General features: G+C 32.5%; 1 long non-coding RNA gene across 1 annotated transcript; it reads right to left on the bottom strand.

Moving 5' to 3' along the window:
* Nucleotides 1–12,670: 12,670 nt before the first annotated feature.
* On the bottom strand, nucleotides 12,671–16,429 carry LOC122585465. Its single transcript, XR_006321710.1, has 4 exons — nucleotides 16,346–16,429; nucleotides 14,187–14,270; nucleotides 13,735–14,053; nucleotides 12,671–13,652 (listed from the first exon to the last, which is right to left on the bottom strand). It is a non-coding gene; the product is annotated as an uncharacterized LOC122585465 (long non-coding RNA).
* Nucleotides 16,430–24,161: the final 7,732 nt, after the last annotated feature.

Below are 24,161 nucleotides of genomic sequence, written 5' to 3'. Positions count from 1 at the left end.
CCATCATATATATATATATATTTATATATATATCATGACTACCATTCAAGATGAACTAATTTTGGGTTGTGAATCTATGGTTATAAAAGAGCTCACATTAGTGGATGACCCAACGGAGGATTTGTTCTTGTGCGGATTTTTTTAAGTGGTTTTAAAGTTATAAAATATCTTTCGTAATCAATTTTAGTGAGTGGAGACTTATAATTTTAGAGCTCTATGTTTTTGTTTTATGGGATGTGTAATAATTGTTTGTAAAATGTATTCTCTTATGGGTGTTTAGACACCTGCCGATATTAGAGCTTCATCTTATATTGACTTGAAGTGCTTTTATTAGTCCTATTTCACTTTAGTTTAACATGAATACTAATACTTGATACAAAATCCTATAAATGCATATTCGAAGTTGCAATCATGTGTGTGTTTTTGTTTGTTGTTTGTTAAATGCATAGTCAGTTACATGTGGTCACAGCTCTATATGGTCATCTGTGAAATCTCTGTTACCCACTACATTATGGCCAAGGTCGAATAATCTCTTTATTATATGTTATTATATCAGATGGCATCATGGAATATTTTGATTCAACTCTGATCACATGCTTCATTTAATTGGTTAAACTAATTCTTGGCTCATGAGATCATGCTTCTAATGGGGTGGCAAAGGTCTAATTATTGAGTTCATTATATGTCATAAGGTAAGCAGAAAGTTCTATTAGGAGTTCTTAGATTATTTATGTCTTTCCAATTTTGTGGTTGAAGCCAGGTAAGATGGGTTGTTCGGAAGTGGGTCAAAATGAACTTTGGAAGTAAGCGGTCACGTTTAGTAAGGTTTAAACAGGCTGGATGGGTCTGGTTGAATGGTTGACCCACACCCAATTTTATGGCTTTTAGAAAAAATAAAAATAGCTTTGAGTTAATGATGGTTAAAAAATATGAAACTATGTCAATAAAATTCCAAATTCTGAACTTATGAAGGTTTATATCACGTTATATTCTATTATGGCCAGACCTAAAAGACTAAAAGTCGCACAAAGTCTATTGTTTATGCAGTCTCCTAAATCATTTAAATTAAAGACGAAGATATGATTACCGTTAGGATGACCATTTTTGTAGTCAATATTAGTAGATTGATGAATTATAAGATAATCAAATGATTGACAATTGGAGAGTCAACCCAATCCCAACCGGCCATTTCGATACGCACTCAAATGACCTGCTTCAACATGAACCTTTTAAGACCTATTACCGATTGCTTGACTGCCTATCTTTCCACATCTAAGGAGAATGTCTCCATCATTGTTTACAGGTCACCAACTGTTGTGATGGCATATACGATGAAGGGCAGAAGATGGACTCTTCATCAGAGTTACTCATGGGTAAAAGAACGCAACAATTTGTCGAGTGTCGACATAAATCCAAGTATATATTGGCCTCAATTAAACCAATACCATCATTAAAGTCTTGGTTGTGATCAAATTACATCTATTTGATTTTTTACATGAATTTCTTGTGATATAAGCGGATCTTTTTATGTGCATTTGAGAACTGGTTTGTGATAATTTTAAAAGAAAAAGGAATTAGGTGATCATTATAGTAAAACAAATTGTAAGAGATTGACTTGGATGTGCTTATACTGCTTGCAGTAGTAAGAGACAGATGATTAGTTGTTTGATTTTTTATGATGTTTTGATAGTTTTAAATGCTTGTGAAGTTAGTACGGGTATTTGATAGTTTTAATGCTTGGTATGGCGCTATCTAAATTTAAAGGTACTTAGCTTGGATATTAATAAAGCAATTTCATATAATTGTGGCAAGTGACCCGCAAGCTCCTCATGTATTCTGTATTGGAGATCACCTCAATAGGAACTGCAAACACTGAAATTCGAATGCACCTCACATCTATATGATATGTATTTCTTAACTTTCTATTGTTTTTGGAAATTGGAAATAACAAAATGGATTTTCTATTACTAACCCTGCGAATTATGCGGGATATAGATCTATGTTTATATTCATATGTAAAAGATATATTTGAACAAATTCATTCACATATGACCCGATCAAGTTATACGTAATTTTACGTAACCTTTTTCTCATATGAACTTTTATTATATATTATTTTACATATGAACGAAGTTATTCAGATGTGATCTAATACATAAATTTAAATTTTTTTTGGTTCTTGAAAATAAAAAACATCTAGCAAGAAGTTTCCCTTATATATATGAAGTTTCCCTTATATATATGTTGGTAGTAAAGTTTCTAGCTCATTATCTTAATTCATCGAATGACCTACTAATAGAAATGCACTTCCTTTGTCCAAATGAATCACTTCATTTTTGAATTAAAGTGACAAAAATTATTTACGGTTGTACGCGCATCGTGCGGATCTAGACACTAGTTTATACACATAAGAGCTTGTAACCGCTCTAAACAACTATGATCCCGCCTAACTGACTTTTAATCTTACATTTTACCCCCTGAACTCTTAATTAGTTAACGGTTATTATCCTATAGTTTCATTTTATTCATTTTTATTGACAATTAACATTTCATATGTAACACATATATTATCCACGGTGAATTTATGGTTTACTTACGCGGGTTGATACCATATAGGAATGATGTCTTGGAGGAATTTTGTTGCAATATAAAGTGTCCAAAACTAATGCAATTGATAACAATTGAGATTGAAAAATAAAAGAAAACTAAAAGATTTATTATCAAGAACAAAGAACAATTGATATTTGAAGACTACATTGTTATTTATTGTTATGATGATTATTACAACCTATCGTAGCATCTATTTATACAAGAAATCAAAGAGCTAAATATGGAAATAAAATCATAGTTATGAATCGGCTTGATTTTTGATGTGTTGCCCAAGTCGTGATCTTCTATTTAGGGAAATGATTTGATCTTATCTTCTAACACTCCCCCTCAAGTTGAATAGTGGGGATCACCAATATTCAACTTGAATTGCTTTTGATTTTTGGTTTTGATTTTGACTCGAGTTATCGCCTTCAGACATGGCAGCCTTGATTTGTGCTACCGCCTTCAGACATGGCAGCCTTGATTTGTGATACCGCCTTCAAACATGGTAGTCTCACAGTTTATTTAGTGAGATACCGCCTTCGGACATGGTAGTTTTTGATTTTTGCTACCGCCTTCGGACATGGTACTCTCACAGTTTATTTAGTGAGATACCGCCTTCGGACATGGTAGATTTGGTTTGAGATACCGTCTTTAATAGACATGGTATCTTTTGGTTTGAGTTGCCGTCTTAAGACATGGTAGACTTTGGTTTGATTTTTGAGCTATTGCCTTCTCTTATTGAGTTATCGCCTTCTCCTATTTATATACCTATATCTCCCCCTAAAAAAATACAGGTATATTTCTTACTTTTCTAACACTCCCCTTCAAGTTGGAGTGTTTGTTTCTCTTGCAGATTCATATTAGAACCCGGCTTTTTCTTCTTGCGGGTACAACCCTCCTCTTTTTTATGTGTTGATCCACTCCTCGAACAAAACAAATGATCCGACCCCCTTTTTTTAATAATATTGATCCATTATCAATATTCTAAACACAAAGTATGGGATACCTCTTGCTTTCTGCCTGGTCACGTGAACAACCACTCAAAAACAAAGCTTTTGTCTTCTTTTGGATACAAAATGTTATTGCATTCTCAACCAAACTTCATTGTACTCATCTTGGCAAAAGGTTGTAAGAAAGCTTTCTACTTTTTCTTGGTGTTGAATAATATTTGTCTGAAGCCGCACCTGCTGCTTCAAAAGTTTGTGAAAGCTTTTGAAATTATATATGTCTCTAGCGGCTTCAACACTTTATCCTTGGTAGTTTAAACACCATATCTCAATATGAACCACAACCACTAGATCTTCACGGACTTGTTTTGTTGACCACCGCCGCCATCGGTTTTTCTGGCGATTAACTCGGCGGCGATACATTTTGATTCAGTGGTTGTTGCTCCCAACATGATCTGGTAACGGCTTGATTGATTCCGGTCTTCTTCTTTATCTCCGGCGGCTTCTTCTTCTTCTGGAGCTTTTCGACACGGAGATGATTTTCTCCGGCCAAACTTCCGGCGAGCCTTCCTTCTTCGCGTTTTCTTCTTCTTCTTGGAATTGGAACCAGATTATCCTGGTTGGATTGATTGACTGCCGCCGTCAAGATCTTTGTTTTTGTTTTTCTGGGTACCCGCCACCACTAAAGCTGCTATCGGGTGGTGGTTTGCGGTGGTTGCAATGATCGGACAAGTTGTGTTTTCGGTGGAGAGGGAGATTGGTTGGTGGTTTGTGGTGGTTCGATCAAACAACGAACACCTACCCAGGTTTGTTTGATTTTGTTTTGAGTTTGGTTGGGATTTTGTGGTATGGCTGACAAATCTATTCACATCTAAATCAATTTTTTTGGTTACTTTTCTCTTTAACAAAAGTAAAGGGTGAAAAGAGAATAGAAGGATCAAACAAATTTGTTTTGGGTTTGTTGTTTTTTTTTTTTCTCGAATTTTTTCCTTTTTTTTCTGGGGATTTTGAGATAGGTAAGCAGTTCCAAGAATCAGGAAAACTGCTCTGATACCATGATAACAATTGAGATTGAAAAATAAAAGATAACTAAAAGATTTATTATCAAGAACAAAGAACAATTGATATTTGAAGATGTTTGAACCTAAATCGATAGGCTCAGTGACGATACGGATTTGACCGCGACAACCATCGCATCTCCTGAATATACAGTGCAACCCTAACAAGCTCTTAAGGAGCCTAAGGTGGCAATGGTTGTCCTAAAGTGAGATAGATAGGTTTCTCACGAGCTCTAGAAGGATGAAGATTGAGTGATCCTGGCTCACTTGTTGTGTACGTATGCTTGAAATGTAATGTATATCATTTACTTTTATATGAAGTGAAAGTGAATGTAGGTTACATTCATGTTTCATGTTTCTGATGAGATTCTTTTAGTAATAAAACACACTTTTTTGTGTTGGTAGGTGATAGGAATTCACCTTTATATGTATAATATTAGAGAGAAATATATTGAGAGTAATTCTCTATTGTTGTTGTCATTTGAAGTGAGAGGATCCTTATGACTATGTGAAAATGAATAGAGTGCATGACCCTTTTTAAAATGTATGAGAGTCAGGGATCTCTTTTAAGTGAAGTATGTATCACTTGGTTATTATGATATGTAGTGGGATTATTTATATACAATATAAATAAATGGGTGTCCATCCTACAATAGTTATTACCCATTTCTTCAAACAAATATATATGATGGGTCAAAGCGGTTCTTGTTATGTCTCTAGTCCTTAATAACATGTACGTAATCACATACGTGATCAAGTCCCCCAAGTTTAGACATAAATAAATTTCTCAAGTAGGTTTGTGTCTAAACTTATAACCGTCTTTCTTTTCCTTGTCTACGGCTACAAATGTTTTCGTATTTTACACTTGTACAACATGTGGACTTGATATACTTTGCCCGCTGATAGAACTTTTTTCTTGTTGACACTTTGTTAGCGGGAGCCTTTTTAATCGGCTCATATGACTGTTGAAATTTATATATTGGTACATAGACCATGGAGAAGCATAATATTTTTCTTCATTTTTATCATAGTGGAACATAATCCATGTTCGCTTTTATCATCATGGATGAACGTAATCGATGCCCGCTTTCTAACGAAGGAACACAATCCATACTCGCCTTCATTATTATAGAGGAACATATCCTTGCCCGCCTTCATTACAGAGGAACATAATCCATTCCCGCATTATTTCTTGTCAATGTTTTAGCTATCAAGTAATAACTTTGTCAATATCAAGTCCCCCAAATTCAATTGTGAAGGACTTATTGTTAGTATCTTTGCATTTGAATTTATTTATTTATTGCCCACGTCTGGGTCTTACAAATTTTATAACTCGCGAGGATTGTCACTTCCCGATGAGAAATGCTTACCTTTTTATCCGATGAATAAAAAGATGGATAAACATTTTATATTTTACTTTTTGCGCGCCGCTTCCCGATGAGAAGCGCTTACCCTTCCATCCAATGAATGCGAAGGATGAATGAAAATTTGAGTATTGAGGTAATTACCTTTTTATCATTTTCGACAATATTACTCCCCAATGAGAAGTGCATATCCTCCCATCTAATGGATGTAAGGATGAATTATTTATTTATTTATTATTTTTTAAATACGATATCATTTCCCCATGAGAAGTGCTCATCATCCCATCGAATAGATGAGAAGGATGAAAAGTTTCTAAGCATTTAGCCAAGTTTATATTCTTACTTTGGCTTGCTCCACCTTGGGACTTAACTTTGATGGAATTTTCTATCTTTCTTTCTAATGAGAAGTGTATGTATTCTCATTCAATTGATGAGTAAGATGTTCTTTAAGTGTTAGCCAAGCTTATTTACTTATATTGGCTTAAATTTATCGAGAAGTTTTACACATGCATGACATGTCTTGTCCTTTAGATACTTGGGTTTTTATAATCTAGATTGGAGTTGCTTAAAATGAAGAGTTTTTTCTTCTTACTTTAGCATTTGACTTCCGTAATATCATTCAGATTATCCTTTCAATTTGATTTATTTTCAAGAAGTTGCTTGAACTTCCACGCTTATATAATGTAGCTGCTCGTGCCAAAGCGTCCAAGTGTGTTTTTACATTTTCCTCATCCGGAAAATACGTCTGGGAATTTTGATGATCTTCACTCATCCGAAGAATACATCCAGGAATATTTATAGCCTTTATTCGTCCTGAAAATTTGTCCGGGAATATCCAACCTCGAAATCATGTATCAAGGTCTACGTGTATATATACATGTATACATTTGTATATAGGTTTATCCACATGCTTGCAATAATGATATAATGATATACTAGGGCAAAACTAGTACACATTTATGTGTTAGAGAAACGAGTACATATTGTATGCACTTCTTATCATATGAAGTAAATCATAACTATTATTATTATTTATTTTTTTTAGAACGGCAATATATTAAAATAAAAGGTCACCAGCAAATACTAGAGAGCCCAAAAATACAAGAGTACAAATAAATTACAAATATAAGCCTCAAAGAACACGACAAAACTACGGAACAAGAAGAGGGCAATTAACCCATTCAACCCAAGAAATTCGTTTCTTTTTGCATCTACACGAATACCACATATAAGACTGGGTAACAATGAGACCAAACAGGAACTCCTTGCGATTCTTCCCGTTGTTGAAAACCTCTTCGTTTCTATATTTCTATATCGACCACCATACACAATATATTATAGCCTCAATAATATCTTTCTTATCCTTGGATACATGCATGTTATCGATATAAATGATGATATCAGTAGGCCCTTGCAAAGGAATAGGCGCAATTTGGAGCCATTTAGTAACTAAACTCCATAATCTTGAAGCAACTGCACATTGTCCAAAAATATGATTGCAAGTTTCTATAGAGTTTCCACATAATGGACAAAGAGAAGATGGAATATCCACCCCTTTATTAACCAAATTAATACGGGTGGGAATTCTATTTATGAGGATTTTCCATACAAGAACATTGACCTTGCGACGTACCAACTTACTCCATCTCGTCACTCCGTGAATATTAGTCACTAAAGTCTCATCAATCGCATCACGAATGCCTTTCACAGTAAACTCTTTCATGCTTTCGTTAGAAAATACCCATTTATCTACATCATCATTAAGAACAGTAGTAGATACCAAATATATAAGCTGAACCAACTCGCTAGCTTCTACCCCGCCTCGAACTTGTCTTCTCCAGTTAGGAACTAAAGCATTATCCTTTCATCGATCGGAAATGAGAGCATATTTAGAGAGCTCTAGGCTGAATAATCTCGGGAATTTCGAAGCTAAAGTGGCGTTTCCATTCCAAACATCGAGCCAAAAAAGGGTACTGTTTCCGTTTCCAATTTTTTTAGAGATAGACTGAATGGGAATGATACTAGCCGAATCAAGATCGCGAGCCACCTTATTGATGTTGTGCCAAACACCAGCCTTGGTGAAGCCCGGCTTAACCCAATCAGAAAATGAGTCGGGTCGATAAATATTGTTTACAACTTGAGACCCAAATAGTATTAGGATGAGAAACGTACCTCCATCGCCATTTCATAAGTAACCCTCTGTTAAGGGCGTCTAAAGAACCAAAACCGAGCCCACCATGCGCCTTACTAGTAATTACATTTACCCACTTAACCCAATGCATCTTCTTACGATCTTCATTACATCCCCAGAAAAATTTCACACGCAAAGATTCAAGAGTTTTCTTGACATTTGTTGGAAGCCGAAACAAAGACATGTAATAGGATCCCACAGTACCAAGGACCGAGGATAACAAAATGGATCGTCCACCAACAGAAAGCATATTAGCCTTCCACTTAGAGAGTTTCTTTTTGAATTTTTCAATAACCGGAAGCCAAGACTCTGGTCGTTTCATGTTCCCGCCGATTGGGACTCCCAAATCATAACTATTATTACATATAGACCATGGTGCATGGTTTATGTATGTAAAATACTTCCACCCAAATATACGTACTTTTGTACGCGCACGTTTTCTCCAAATTTGGTATGTGAACACATAAAGTAGGAAATATAGTGATATGACTAGTTAGTGAGCAAGCATGATAAGCACGTGAATGATGAAATTTGACAAGAGTGTAAATTTTTACTGCCTCCCAATGTAAGTAATATGTGCATCTTTTTGCTGTTGATGAGTATTCGTATGTATTGGGTTGTGGCTAACTCTTTTTTTTTTTAACCCACATTTCTTCATTATGCATGGAAAAAGGGGTGAGCTATATTATTAATATATACGGAGTATATGCCTACATATATCACGTGTTCCTTACACTTGGCCGGCTAAGGCCTATATCACTGAAAAATACGTATAAAATGCATGACTTGTTCTGTCATTTCATTTTCTCATGTCTCAAGCTTTTCCTTTTTACAACCTCGATCCAAAAGCTTTTATAGCTTCTTTTCTTTGTTCGAAAAATTTTTAATAGGCTCATATAATAATTCAGCCTACCTCTTTGGAACTTTGATTATTAGGCCTACTATTCATCCTTTTACAATATTAGGCAAGAATCCTAGCATGAATAAAGTTTCTACTATGCATGTATCTAAAGGAAAAAGCATCACTGTGTATAGTTTGGAGACTCAAAAGACTTGGCCAAAAGGAATTCAAGATTTGCATTTTTATTTCTAAATATTCTCTTTTAAGCTCATCGTATATATTTTGCTTTATACCATTCTCCGCGGCCTTTTGGCTAAGATCAAGTATATATTTTGCTTTCATATAACCATACAAATATAATAGTTGTATTTAGCCATATCGATCCATGCATACATGGATAAAGGTAGAAGCCAACATATGGAAACCATCAACGCATATACCCATGAGTTTTGTATTTAGTGGATTGAGAGAAAGTGACTGTGTAGTCTTGTCACTTCAGAGTATGGCGTAGTCACCTACTTATCTTGCTAGCTCTTGCTAGAAAGTAATGTTTGCAATTTCTGCTTTAAATATTTCAAGCCTAATTCAAATCCAATAATGTTCATGACAATATTGAGATAGCACACAGCCTCATTGAAGTAAATATCATGTTAATAGTCACACAAACTATGCATACAACACAAAATATAATGGGCATGACATGTATATGTATATACAACATACTACATAGTATGCAAATTGCAAAATAGTCATCTTATGGCCTAAGTGTTACCAAAGTTGGCGAAACACATATGGGACAAGCATTTGTATCTATGTACCGGTATATACATAAAAAAGGTGTGTCCCATGTAAACTTATACACCACTAATATCAGTTGTACATGATAAATATTAGGGATACACAATTACTTTCAACAATAAAATGTTGCGATTAAATGCGGGCCTATACCTTTTTGACACGTTGCACTAAGGCAAATATTTGACAAAAGACGAAAATACGTATTCGCATAATATCCCCATCTTCATGGCCTTTAAAACCAAGCCGGATATATACAATCCAAGAAAGTGACCATCTTGACACACTAATTACTAATCCGTATTAGATTATATAAATCTTTCTTGTATTCATCTGATTTACATGCATAGAACAGTACGTGCTTATAAAGCTGTCTCGAGCAAGACACCATGTATTTTTATATATACGCAAGCATGATTAGAAGGCTGGAAAGTGAAGACATAATAGAACTGTTGACTTACCTTGATGTCAAGTGAACATGTAGGGAGCAAAGTACTTCTCGATGTTCACACAGTAGCCTCCACGACAGAAGACTGGTGGTTTTTTCTTCCGATGTTTCTCCACCCAACAGCGAAACCAAGAAAAAATGATAATTTTGATTTTGACAATGGAATCCGTTCAATTTACGGGTCCCACGGATGGCGCCAATGTTTGAACCTAAATCGATAGGCTCAGTGACGATACGGATTTGACCGCGACAACCATCGCATCTCCTGAATATACAGTGCAAACCTAACAAGCTCTTAAGTGCAAACCTAACAAGCTCTTAACGAGCCTAAGGTGACAATGGTTGTCCTAAAGTGAGATAGATAGGTTTCTCACGAGCTCTAGAAGGATGAAGATTGAGTGATCCTTGCTCACTTGTTGTGTATGTATGCTTGAAATGTAATGTATATCATTTACTTGTATATGAAGTGAAAGTGAATGTAGGTTACATTCATGTTTCATTCATGTTTCTGATGAGATTCTTTTAGTAATAAAACACACTTCGTTGTGTTGGTAGGTGATAGGAATTCACCTTTATATGTATAATATTAGAAAGAAATATATTGAAAGTAATTCTCTATTGTTGTTGTCATGTGAAGTGAGAGGATCCTTATGACTATGTGAAAATGAATAGAGTGCATAACCCTTTTTAAAATGTATATCACTTGGTTATTATGATATGTACACAATATAAATAAATGGGTGTCCATCCCACAATAGTTATTACCCATTTCTTCAAACCAATATATATGATGAGTCAAAGCGGTTCTTGTTATGTCTCTAGTCCTTAATAACATGTATGTAATCACGTACATTATCAGAAGACTACATTGTTATTTATTGTTATGATGATTATTACAACCTATCGTAGCATCTATTTATACAAGAAATCAAAGAGCTAAATATGGAAATAAAATCATAGTTATAAATCGGCTTATTTTTGATGTGTTGCCCAAGTCGTGATCTTCTATTAAGGAAATGATTTGATCTCATCTTCTAACAGCAATAATATTGACTAGTCGACTTACACCACAAACAAAATGTTGGCTAGATCAGCAAAATGGAATTCTAAAGCCCATGTAATTGATAAAACTGATTTTATATGTTTGTATTTACTAGTCTACATTAAAGGAAAACGATAAATCTTTTTATAAGCTACAACTGAATGACATTTGTAATGACTCATTCTCATTTTCTCTGATCTCTTTATTTTATCTGGTGAGCTGGTTGTAGAGCTTCACAATGGTTACTTATTGGCTTATTGATATGTCAATTAACATATACGGTTACAGAGTATGTACTCTAACATCATTATACAGTTAGAAAGGTTTATATGGATCTCATGCTACTTAACATGCGAAGGTGCAAGGAAAATTAGGATTTTTTGGATGGTGATTTCCTACTTCTACGATTTTACATCATCCAATTCAATGATGATAGTGATTGTTTTTATAATGGCTGAGGGATGATAATCCTTACATTTTCTCTAGGAATGTTCTCCCTTTCCATTTCATCTGCCACTATTCATAATGAATGTTCAAAAAATTTTGGAAAAATTTTGATAGAAGATTATATTCTAATAAAAATATATTATTCTTTTTAGATAAATAGGTAATCGTTTGTAATGATTTTATTCATTTAAAAGGATTTTATTCCTTTGGATATATATTATTCTTTTCAAAAAAAATTATACCTTTAGAATATATAGATATTATTTCTTTGTATGATCGTGTTAGATTGATTTACTGTTTCACTAGAGAGGGCATGTTTCTTGCTGGGTTAGATACATTTTGGTAAGGAGCTACTCTTCTCGTTGAATATCTATAACTTAATTTTAGTAATCATTAACCATTATAAATAATGTTTATCTGCAACGTGGACGGACGACGGTACCTTGTACCGACAAACGTATGTGGGATTAGAACGTATCTATGGGTATATCCCTTGTTAACCTTGGTAGTGATACATCCAACGTTGATACATCCTTACAGTTTTGCGATGGAGGTTACCAATTCCTTTGTTATGCTTTATCTAAAGACCCTGGCTCATAATCCTACATAAGGCTTTTATAGGAGCTGTGTTTGACAATTTGGCAGCTAACGCTCCCCTTTATTACTATATCTTAGTAGTCATCTATGTGTTTTACTATCTGGCATTCAATCTATTTTATTTTATGTTGGAAGTTATTTTATTTCATTCGTTATTATTCTAGCTCATATGTTTTTTAATTTTGTAAGGGGACTTCCTCACCATCTTTAGGCTATTTGAATTGGTTGACAAGCAAGTATTGGTGAATGTTGAGTACTCTATGATGATTGTGGCATCGATGGTAATGGCCATTCGTCAACTTTTTCTGTTCAAAGTGATTCCTTATCAGATTACAGCCCACATTAGTGATAAAGATACTGAGCTATATGAGCTCCAGTCCGTGACTCAAAAGGATGGTGCAGTTTCCCATACTCATAACAAGAAAGCTACAGGGTTGATTTGGATCAGGCTTTAGGATGCAACAACAACATCAGTCTATGAAAAATAGAATAGACTGGATTAGCGAGATCCGTTTTCATCCGAACCCCAGGGCAACTGGGCTAGGCCGAGTCAGAAAGGCTTTGATGACTCAAGGTTCATATTTAACCATGAATCAAAGTTTAGAAGGAATGATTCAAGCCATGCATCCTAAAGCCGGATCCAAATCAATCATGTAGCTTTCTTGTCATGGGTATGGGAAACTACACCATCCTTTTGAGTCCTGGACTCGATCTCATATAGCTCAATATCTTCCTCACTAATGTGGGGTGTAATCTAATAAGGAGTCACTTTGAAAAGAAAAAGTTGACGAATGACCATTACCATCGATGTCACAATCATCATAGAGTACTCAACATTCACCAATACTTGCTTGTCAATCAATTCAAATAGCCTGCACATGGCGAGGAAGCCCCCTACAAAATTAAAATACATATGAGCTAGAATAATAAGAAATGGAATAAAATAACTTTCAACATCATAAAAAAATAAAATAGATAGATGACTATTGAGATATAGTAATAAACCCATAAGCTGCCAAATTGTCGAAGACGGATCCCATAAAAGCCTCTAGAAGATTATGTGCCAGGGTCCTTAGATTAAGTATAACAATGAAATTGGTAACCTCCATCGCAAAAGTCTAAGGATATATTAACCTTGGATATACCGCTACCAAGGTTAACAAGGGTCATACTCATAAATACGTTCTCATCCGACATATGTTTATGGGTATAAGGTACCCTCATCCACGTTGCAAATAAACATTATTTCTAACGGTTAATGATTACTAAAATTAAGTTATATATATTCATCATGCAGAGTAGCTACTTACCAGAGGTACCCTCGTCCACACTGCAAATAAACATTATTTATAACAGTTAATGATTAGTAAAATTAAGTTATATATATTCAACAAGCAAGAGTAGCTACTTACCAGAATGTATCTAACCCAACAAGAAACATGTCCTCTCTGGTGAGACAGTAAATCAGTTATGTTTCTGCCTTCGTTGAGATTATCATAATACCCATGGATAAGATAATAGAACGTGATCATAACAGCAGGAAGGACGGCCTTGAAACCTTCAAGGAGAGTTATCATAGCAGCAATATCGTCATGAGTAGAAGTGATCATAAGAGAGCCAATTAAACAATACGCGTAGGGAGAAGCAATGAGGAAGAGCAATGGGCATTGCTCATTAATTCTTCTAAAATGTCTAAAGTGGCCTAAGAATTGAACGCCCACCAAGAGAAATCTAGCAACAAGTATAGAGACCAATAAAAAAATGGAAAAATGTTCAATACTTCAAAATTGATAAGCGAAGTAAAAAATTATACGAAAAAGATATTCAACAATTTAAGATTAACAAATCCAACAGGTATTCTCACCATTCCACAACTTTTCCGTTTCTTTCAATATCATGATCAAATCCAGCCAATGATAACTCTGCAATAGTGGTTTTCTTTTTTGGCCTGATACGAAACACAGATAAACACGGAATCAATAATATGAACTTCACATACAAGTGTATGCTTAGTTAGCAATTTTAGCAAGTAAAAAGTTATAGATGCAATTTATAAAAAGTTGGATTCTAAGGGGTGCATATCTGTAGACTTCATTTAGAGCAGCAATCAAACATAAGCATACAATTCACAGAGCAGGAACTATACGATTAACAAAAAGAATATAACTCCTTAATGAACATCATCTAGAGTAACCGTAGCTACTAAGAAAAAAACTTATACTTGATTCTACATATAAATAAAATAATAAAATCAAAATCAACAGAAAATTTAAGCACATAATGTGAAAAAAAGGAAGACCTAAACATACAATTTAGGAAGAGTAGCAACTAGAAAATTAACAAACAAAATATATAATCCCTTATAATGCATAATGGACATACCATCTGGAGTAATAGTAACTACTATACAAAACCTATTAAGCAAATATTGTTAATATTGTGCAAGTGAATTTACAAATACAAATAACAACCAGTCTTCAAGGGGGTAGCTTGTATGTATAATGAAAAAACTATGTAGGATTCTCACCAATTATCAGCTGTGCCGATTTAAAAAAAAAATCGACCTCTACATGAGACATAGCAGGGACTGAATATTCAGGACCAATACCATCATCTTGCCCGATAAAATGCAAAATAGATACAGCCAAAATAAACAAATTAACAAAACATACCATACACAAAATCAATTAATTCAAACATAGATATATAGTTGACTCCAATTTTAGCAAAGGCAAATCATAAATATATGATCAAGACTGGCAACTAAACTAAAAACAAACAAAATATGACACCTAAAGTGCACGGATAGAAACCAATAGATCATTTAAAGTACTCGAGTCTGCAACTACATAGAAAATGCCTAAATTATATCTACATATGGATGTACCTTTGAAATCAAGACTAATAACAATATCGATCAAATAAGCTAGATATTTTTTCCTTGTCAATGGATACACTGATCATACACATTTCTTTTAAAAAAAAGTGAAGCACTAAACATATAAAAAGTTGCAAAAATAGCTCAATAGTATCCCTAAAAATAAGGGAAAGATAATCTATACTTCAAAACTAAAGAGCAAGAGAAAAAGATACACAAAAAGTAAAAAAAATACCCTCAATTCTACTTATTTGACTTCACTTTAGTGATTAGTTTTTCCGGATACTATAATACTAAAACCTGGGTTGTCAAATTTACGACACCATAAAACATGTTTCACATATATAATTTATATGCAAATCTATCACTAAAATAATCAGAAAAAGAAAAAAAGGGTAATGATTAGCTTTCCCAAATAGTATAATACTAAAACCATGGTTGAAAGAATAAAGATATGAAGGCCCCACAAATAACTCGATTAACATTAAGCTATAAACAGGAAATGCTTTTGCCTGGCGTTCAGCAAAAAGGATGCCCACCATAAAGCCAAAACCCGAACACTAATAGACCATCATTCCACATAACTTGGAAAGATCATGTGCTTCGTAACCTTTACCTGCCTTCTGCCATTGACTGACATACAAAGTAGCATTTACTCCTATATCTAAAAACCAACGTTCTGCACATTTGAGTGCATATCTTCATACATTCTTAAGTGTGCCCAGATACAATATTTGCGGGTGTCCACATAAAAAGTTACATATGCTCTATTGCCCTCTATAAGTAAATTAAAAAAAAAAAAAAACTAGATTCTAAAGGGCGTCCAAGGACACCACTAAGATAGTGTACATCTGCCCTATTTGTGGAATCGCAGAATACATGCATATACACTTCATTTAAAACAAAACCATGACCTAATACAATATATAGAAGAGTAGCAACTACACGATTGACAAACAAAATGCATGACCCCTTATAGTGCATAATGGACCTATCATCTGGAGTAATAATAACTCCTAAGCAAAAACCTATATAAGCAAATAATGTCGATGTTGTGCAAGTGAATATACAAATACATATAACAGTCACCGTGGAGGGAGTATGTATGTATGTATAACAAAGAAAACTCTGATTAGGATTCTCACCAATCATTAATTGTGTCGATGCCATCAAAATCGACCTCTGGACAGAACATGGAAGGGACTGAACATATAGAACGAATATATAGCAGCATCTTGCCTGGTAAGATGCAAAATTGAATTAGCCAAGATAAACATACACAAAATCAATAAACATAGATATACAACTGACACCAATTAAAGCAAAGGTGTAAACGTATGATCAAGACAGGCAACTAAACTACTATTCTATTAACAAACGAAATATGACACCTAGAGTGCACAAATAGAAACCAACAGATCATCTGAAGTACTAGAGTCTATAACTACATAGGAAATGCCTAAATTATATCTACATATACCTTTAATATCAAAACTAATAACAACATTAATCAAATAAGCTAGATATTTTTTCCTTAACAATGGATACACATTATTATATAAAAATGTGGAGCATTTACCATATAAAAAGTTGCAAAGGCAAGTCTTAAAATAAGCATTTATAAAGAATAGAACATATATCAACTTAGGATGCAAAATAAACAAGAAGTTTAGTTTGAGAATAAACTTATTTTACACTAAAAAGGATTTTGGAAGCCAGACACGAGTCAGCACCACACACGTGTCAAGGTTGGAGTCACACAGGGGTGGCCTCTATATGCTTCACATTAGCATGTGTTCACTACTTGTGTTTACATATATGTTTACGATATCAGCAACAAACACATATCAGCAATGTCAACACCAAACGTATGACAGTGCCAAAAGTGTCTTGGCATATGGCACATGATCGAGCCGGGCACATTTCAGACACAAGGACGTGAAGCCAAGCACAAGTGGCTTATGTTTGTTTTAGCTATTTATATACTTGTCAGGCTGTCAGCACAAAGCAGGTGTCAAAACCTAAATATTTTCTAGCATGATGTGACTTTTCCTAATCATTTCTCATATTACAAAACCACTAATAACTACTTCAACCTGAAACCTAACATACATGCACAAACATAAGTATAACAACACTAACACATATCAAAAACTCAAATTCAGTTGATCAACCATACAACGAAACAAACATATTTTGTGAAATTTAGTCCTGAGCTTTCCAAATCAGTTTGCACATCACCGAACCGCTACGAGCTACATTAACCTAAAACCTAACACAAATTAACAAACTGAAGCGTAATATGATACCTATCGATATCAAATAAACTAGTACCTCATATTCCGGTCAATTAAAACTAAATTTCATTTTTAATTCAAAACTATAACATAAACACCAAAATAATGGCGAACGATTTTAATGAAAAAAACAAACAAAGAAACGAACTAACTTTGTGTAATTTTGATCTTAAACATTCACATATCACAAACCGAACTATTTCAGCCTACAACCTACACATAATCATAATCAAATAAGCTATATATTTACACTGAATTTCATTAATAATTCAGCACTACAACAAAAACGCCTAATTTATGCCGAAAACTCGGACTAAAATCCTAAAAAAATAACATGTACAAAATGAATTAAATAGCAAAAAAAGTTGTTGAGGATTACCAGTACTGTCAGCAAAATACTAGTAATGGCGGTGACAATGAAGAACATAAAAATCAGAAATCCTGTGAGCTTCATGGTGGATTTTGGATTTTGGCGGGAGAGTAAGTGAAGTGAGTGAAAATATAAAAAATGAAAATGAAATGGAATTTATAAATGTCATTTTGAAAGATGACGGCAGTTTAGTGGTGCGGGTGGTGATGACATAACGCTTATAGTGAAAATATTTTAAAAATAAGAAACTACTGGTATAAAAGTAAATTAGCAAGATAGTTAAGATTATAAAGTGTAAATTTATTCATTAAGGACAAATTTAATAATTTTTATTAAAGGTACTTATTAAAGGTAATTTAGGATTTTTGTATCTAACATTTTTTTTAAAACAAGGAGGTCAAATAATTATTATAAAGGAGTATATAAATATAGATAGGTCGCCTAATCTGTGTACAACCAATCAGCCAGTAAAATAAAATAGTAAAATTAAAAATAAAAAAAATAAAATAATAGAATAGCGTTTCAAAAAAACTAAAATATCGGAGATCGGAAAAAAGGACATACACATTCAACATCATTTTTATAGTGAGTGTGACTGTGAGAGGCAAAAAAGATGAAAGATTAAAAATGGGTAATTGGTTATGTGGTGGGAGATGTAATGTTGAGAGAGAAATACATACAGCAGACTAGGGATGAACATATGACCTAAAAACCCGCAATCTGAGTCTGAACCGCTCGAATCCGACCCACCCAAAAACTTAACGAGTCGGGCCTCGGTTCAACTTTTATTGGATTTTCGGATCTTGGGTCGGGTCGGTTCAAAACCGAGCAAACCCGAATAAACCCGAAAGTAAAAGGATTTTTTGGTTTTTCATTTATATATATATAATATATTTATATTATATATGTTTTAGGTAAAATAAAACACTTATAAAATAAAACAAGCATTAAAGTAATACAAATAAAACAATAGGTATTTTTTCGGTGATAATCACCGTGCATCATGAAAATCATCGTACATCAATTGCTTCATTAATTTTCGTGCATCAGTTTAACCATGATCTAAAGGTCAAGATTTTCTTTTATTTGTTTTACTTTAATACTTGTTTTACCATACCCGGCCCATATACATACATATATATATATATATAATAGAAAAAGAAGATAATTTAAAAAGAAAAAGATAGAAGATACTAAAGAGATGTTTGTAGAGTGTAAATGAAAGATAACCACAAAATACATAAAAAGTCTTTCACCATCTAAATGCACAACATCATCTTCGTTACTCTCGTATTAATTTTTGCTTTTATATTGATGAATTTTTTGAGTTTGTGTGTGAAAGAGATAGTTCGGAGATAACGAAAAATGTGACAATAAAGAAAAGTGTGAATGAGTGGTTAAAAAAGAACCTAACTTATTAATATTTTATTGTATTTCTAAACATAAAAATATGGGAAGATGGGTATGAGTTGTCACTCTCATCACACATCTCATTTTTATCTTTCAATTAAAATACCAAAAGCAACCCTTGTGATAAACTAATTATTTTAAAAACAGATATCCTTTTAAGTATTTTTACACACTCTATTTCTTAAGTTTCTGAAAGCAAACAAACATTATATAATGTACAATTTAACATCAATTACATAAAACAAAAATTCAAGAATATTTTTGTTTCTTTTGATTCCATTCAAAAAGAGAATAAAGATTTCCGATAACTTTTTTCATAATGAAAATGAAGATTCTAGCAAACTCTATGTACTGTAAAACACTCATCCATTTTTACACTCCAAAACACAAAATGAAAGTTGAAACTTTTATCTAAACACATATATCTATCAATATGTTGTCTAACATTTGAAAATAAAGGCCCCTAGAAGCACAATTTCAACCCAACGTTTGAAAAAATAAAAACATTTCGGATAAACCCGGTTAAACCGAACCCGACCAGTTGAAACCGGGCCCGAATCGACCTGTCTGGGAGGTTGACGAGACGGGTCTCGGTTTCGTTTTTCATGCAATCTTGGGTCACGGGGCATGTCGGTTCGGACCAGGTTTTGACCCGTGCACATGCCTAGAACAGACAAACCCTATACAACACGGTCCAGTTTTTAAGTAAGTAAAATTAACTAAGTTTAGGTTTATTGAGTGTGTCCTTTTATTTTCCCACAATATACTCTATAAATTTACCCTAGTTAGGCATTAGCTATTAACATGTTATAAAATTTATACAATGGTATTAATAATTAGGATTATTTATTGAAATGGTACCTGGACTATCCACCATATTACTGATTTCATACCTATAACTTTAAAATTACTCTCATCATACCCCAACTTATCAATTCTCCATTCGGGCGATACCTGACCTGACGGGCGTCAGTTTGGCCGTTAAGTTGGGGTATAACTACCATAAATTTTAAAGTTTTAAGTATGAAACCAGTAATATAGTGGATAGTCCAGGTATCATTTATGTAATTAGCCATTATTATTATTATTATTATTATTATTATTATTATTATTATTATTATTATTATTATTATTATTATTTTTATTTTTATTTTTTTTTGTAAATCTTATTAATTTCTAATGAAAGTGATGTTTTTACTATAATAATAATAATAATAATAATAATAATAATAATAATATATTATTATTATTATTATTATTATTATTATTATGGTTGTTGTTTTTTTTTTAATTACACAAAGTATTATTTAGGAATAAACAATTTTAAAAAGTACATTGATAATTTTTTGTAAATATTTACTTTTATTTTATATAAGAATACTTTATTTTTATAAAAACTTTATTGTAAATATTTAATTTTTTATTAAAAATTATTAATATATCAAATTATAGCGCGGTGATTGATGCTGCACAACGTAAACGCGTCAAATATAAGACTAAGTGTGCGGATATTGGATATGGATTTCTCCCCTTCTCATTCTCTTCTTTTGGGGAACTTGAAAAGGGTGTCGTGACCATACTAAAGCGGATCCGAAAGTTCTCCGAGCACGTGCAACTGCTCATATATTTAGTAGGGTTGTTTTGCTATAATTAGAGGAGTGGGGGCCCATATAGTATTTCGGCTTCCCACTAATTTCTTATAATTTCTATGAATTTCTAATAAAATGATGTTTATAATAATAATAATAATAATAACAACAACAATAACAATAATGGTTAATGACATAAATGATACCTGGACTATTGACTATATTACTGGTTTCATACCTAAAACTTTAAAATTTACGGTAGTTATACCCCAACTTAACGGCCAAACTGACGCCCATCAGGTCAGGTATCGTCAGAGTTGAGAATTGATAAGTTGGGGTATGATGAGAGTAATTTTAAAGTTATAGGTATGAAATCAGTAATATAGTGGATAGTCCAGGTACCATTTCAGTAAATAACCCTAATAATTATCTTTATTTCTTCATAAAACAAAATATTTCTTTTTATAAAGAATTTTTGTTTTTAAAAAAAGTCAAAATGCCCTTAACTTTAACGCAACCGACATACTACATTTATACAAAATATCTTCATGTATTTTCTAGTCCTATCTATCCAAACTAGTTTTCTATACTAATATAAATATTTTTACTTAATATACCTTTAATATTTTTAATAAAATTATTTACAACTTATATCTCATACCTAGTTATCCCTTAAAATATATACACTACCATTTTTATATCAGCTAATTTTACATTAATAATCATATCGTTACCGTTACCACCGCCACCACCACCGCCTATCGCCACCACTGTCATCGCATTGCGCGAGTATCTTTATATTTAAAATGATCAGTCAAACTAATTTGCAAGATGACATATTATTTTTATATATTATCTTATAATTTTATATAAGGAAGTGAATATAAGATTGTCTTATACCTTAGTTTAGGTATTCAACTCCCCACATACCAATTTCAAAAGACATTAAATTAATGAGCATCATGTTATTTATTTATTATACAATAATTAAAAAAATTTGTATGTGAAGAGTTCCATAACCAAACTTAAATATGAGACAAATTTATATTAATTTTTCTCATATTATATCTATTATAATAATAAAATTATGTTTATTATAATAAATAGTTATATTACCTGGGCATTATCCCGGGAGACATAACGTCATTTTCAAAAACCTTATACAACTCAGAGATATATTTATTTGGTTCTTATTTTATTGTGCGTCTGAAAATGTATTATTATGTACAAACATAAGATAACAATGATTTACATGATCAATTGTATGAATAGTTGAATTAATAAAAAAAAAAGTGAATGTTAATTATGTAGCAACTATATATGATTAATTAAAAAAAACAAAAAGCAAATGAAAAAAAGAATTTAAAGCACTAATATTAGACTATTATATGTGAAGCAAAAAAAGTACACATGTTAATGCATGATGTACAATATATTTAAACCACATTAAATAAATAAACCACCACTACCACCGCTGCTACCACTAACACCACTAATCGCCGCCACCGCCTCTACCACCGCCGCTATCATTACACGTTTGTTAGAAAAAAATAGACCTGATTTGCAACAACTTTTGTAACTCTGGTTAGACACTCAAATAACATATAATGATTGTTAACACAAGTTAGAAAAAATGAGTTAAAAAATGACCTGACTCCTTGTTAGAAAAAATGACATGATGAGCCATTTTTGTAACTTTCATTAAAAACCCAAAGATTACTTAACGGTTGTTAGAATTTGGACCATTATTTCAATAGTATTAATAGTAGGGACTTTGTTTGCAAAAAAATGGTAGCATGGAAAATAAGGCACGACATATATATATTATATATATATATATATATAGGGTAACACTCTGGTGAGAACACTTATATTCAATAAATATAAGGTTATGTGATTACATTTAACTTGTAAATATATAAACAGTAAAAAAAATAAAAGTTTTAAAAGCTATAAACTTTTTTAAGTGATACACATGTATGTGAATGACCTTATATTCACATTTTTATATGTATTTTTCCTATAACAAAGTTTATACACAAACATATATGTACGTATCTTAAGCTTTACCCAGTTTTTATAGAGACAATTAACAAATACTAGTACTATCTCTGGTATTAAATTTCTTTTTCTTCTTTTATCATATTATATATACTAATTCAGAAAATAAAAGAATAAATTAGATAAAATAGTTCGTATGACAAAGCTTAATTATCATGATGTTGTATATTAATGGTTGTAGTTTTATATAGCTAAAATGCTTATAATAAATAAATGATGAGACTTTCATGGTGATAGAATGCTTGATAAATAGATTAGATAAAATGTTTAATAAATAAATGATCATGGTGATAAGGATTAAAAAAAAAAAAAAAAAAACAGGTAACTAAAATTTTCATAGGTCCGATCTTTTTGTTGTGTAACCGTGTGAGACTTTCAAGGATTATTTAGTTTCACATGTTTATTAATTAAATGATAATTTATTAAAATACAAATATACCCTTTTATATAAAAGTTCTCATAGTTCTTGACATTTTTTTAGTTTTCATTTTATTTTTTTTTATATATATATATAAAAGTAAGTAACTGCTCAATGGCGCCTTCCGCGGGTTTTGAGCCCCAATACCTCGACGGTGTATGAGGGAGGTTAAGATATAGGCAGACCTTACCTCTACCTAAGTAGAGAAGCTGCTTCTAGTTTCTACCTAGTAGAAAAGACCCTCTAACCTTTGCATGGGATAAGGATCGAACCCATGATCTCTTTCTCCAGAGGCAGGGGTGTTTACCACTGATCCAACTATGCTAATATATATATATATATATATATATATATATATATATATATATATATATATATATATATATATAAAAGGAATGTATATGATTATCACATGTGGCTAAAAATATGTTAGATATTATTGCTAAAATAATTTAAAATAAATAAACTTATATTGATTTATATAAAATATTAAATAACCTCTATAATATAATAAATAAAAGACAAGTCTTCCAAAAGTATTTTAAAAAAAAATGTGATGTGGCAAGTCTATATTTTTTTTTAAAAAGGTCTTTATTTTAATTATGATGTTATAAATAGTTTACAATATTTTTAATTAGAAGTAACTCAATGCTTATTTAAAGAACCACTGGGTAATAGCCCAGTGGCACCAGCCGCCACTTTACAGGAGAGGTCCTAGTTTCGAGTCTTGTCAAAGACAAACTTGAAATAATAAGGGGATTATTAAGTGGTTGAGAATCACCTAGACACTAGCCTGACTGGAAGATTAGTGGGTAC

The sequence above is a fragment of the Erigeron canadensis genome, chromosome 1 (assembly GCF_010389155.1).
Source record: "Erigeron canadensis isolate Cc75 chromosome 1, C_canadensis_v1, whole genome shotgun sequence".
In the NCBI taxonomy this organism is placed as follows: domain Eukaryota; kingdom Viridiplantae; phylum Streptophyta; class Magnoliopsida; order Asterales; family Asteraceae; genus Erigeron; species Erigeron canadensis.
The sequence above is the reverse complement of the archived record's forward strand: the minus strand, read 5'-3'. Positions and strand labels throughout refer to the sequence as shown.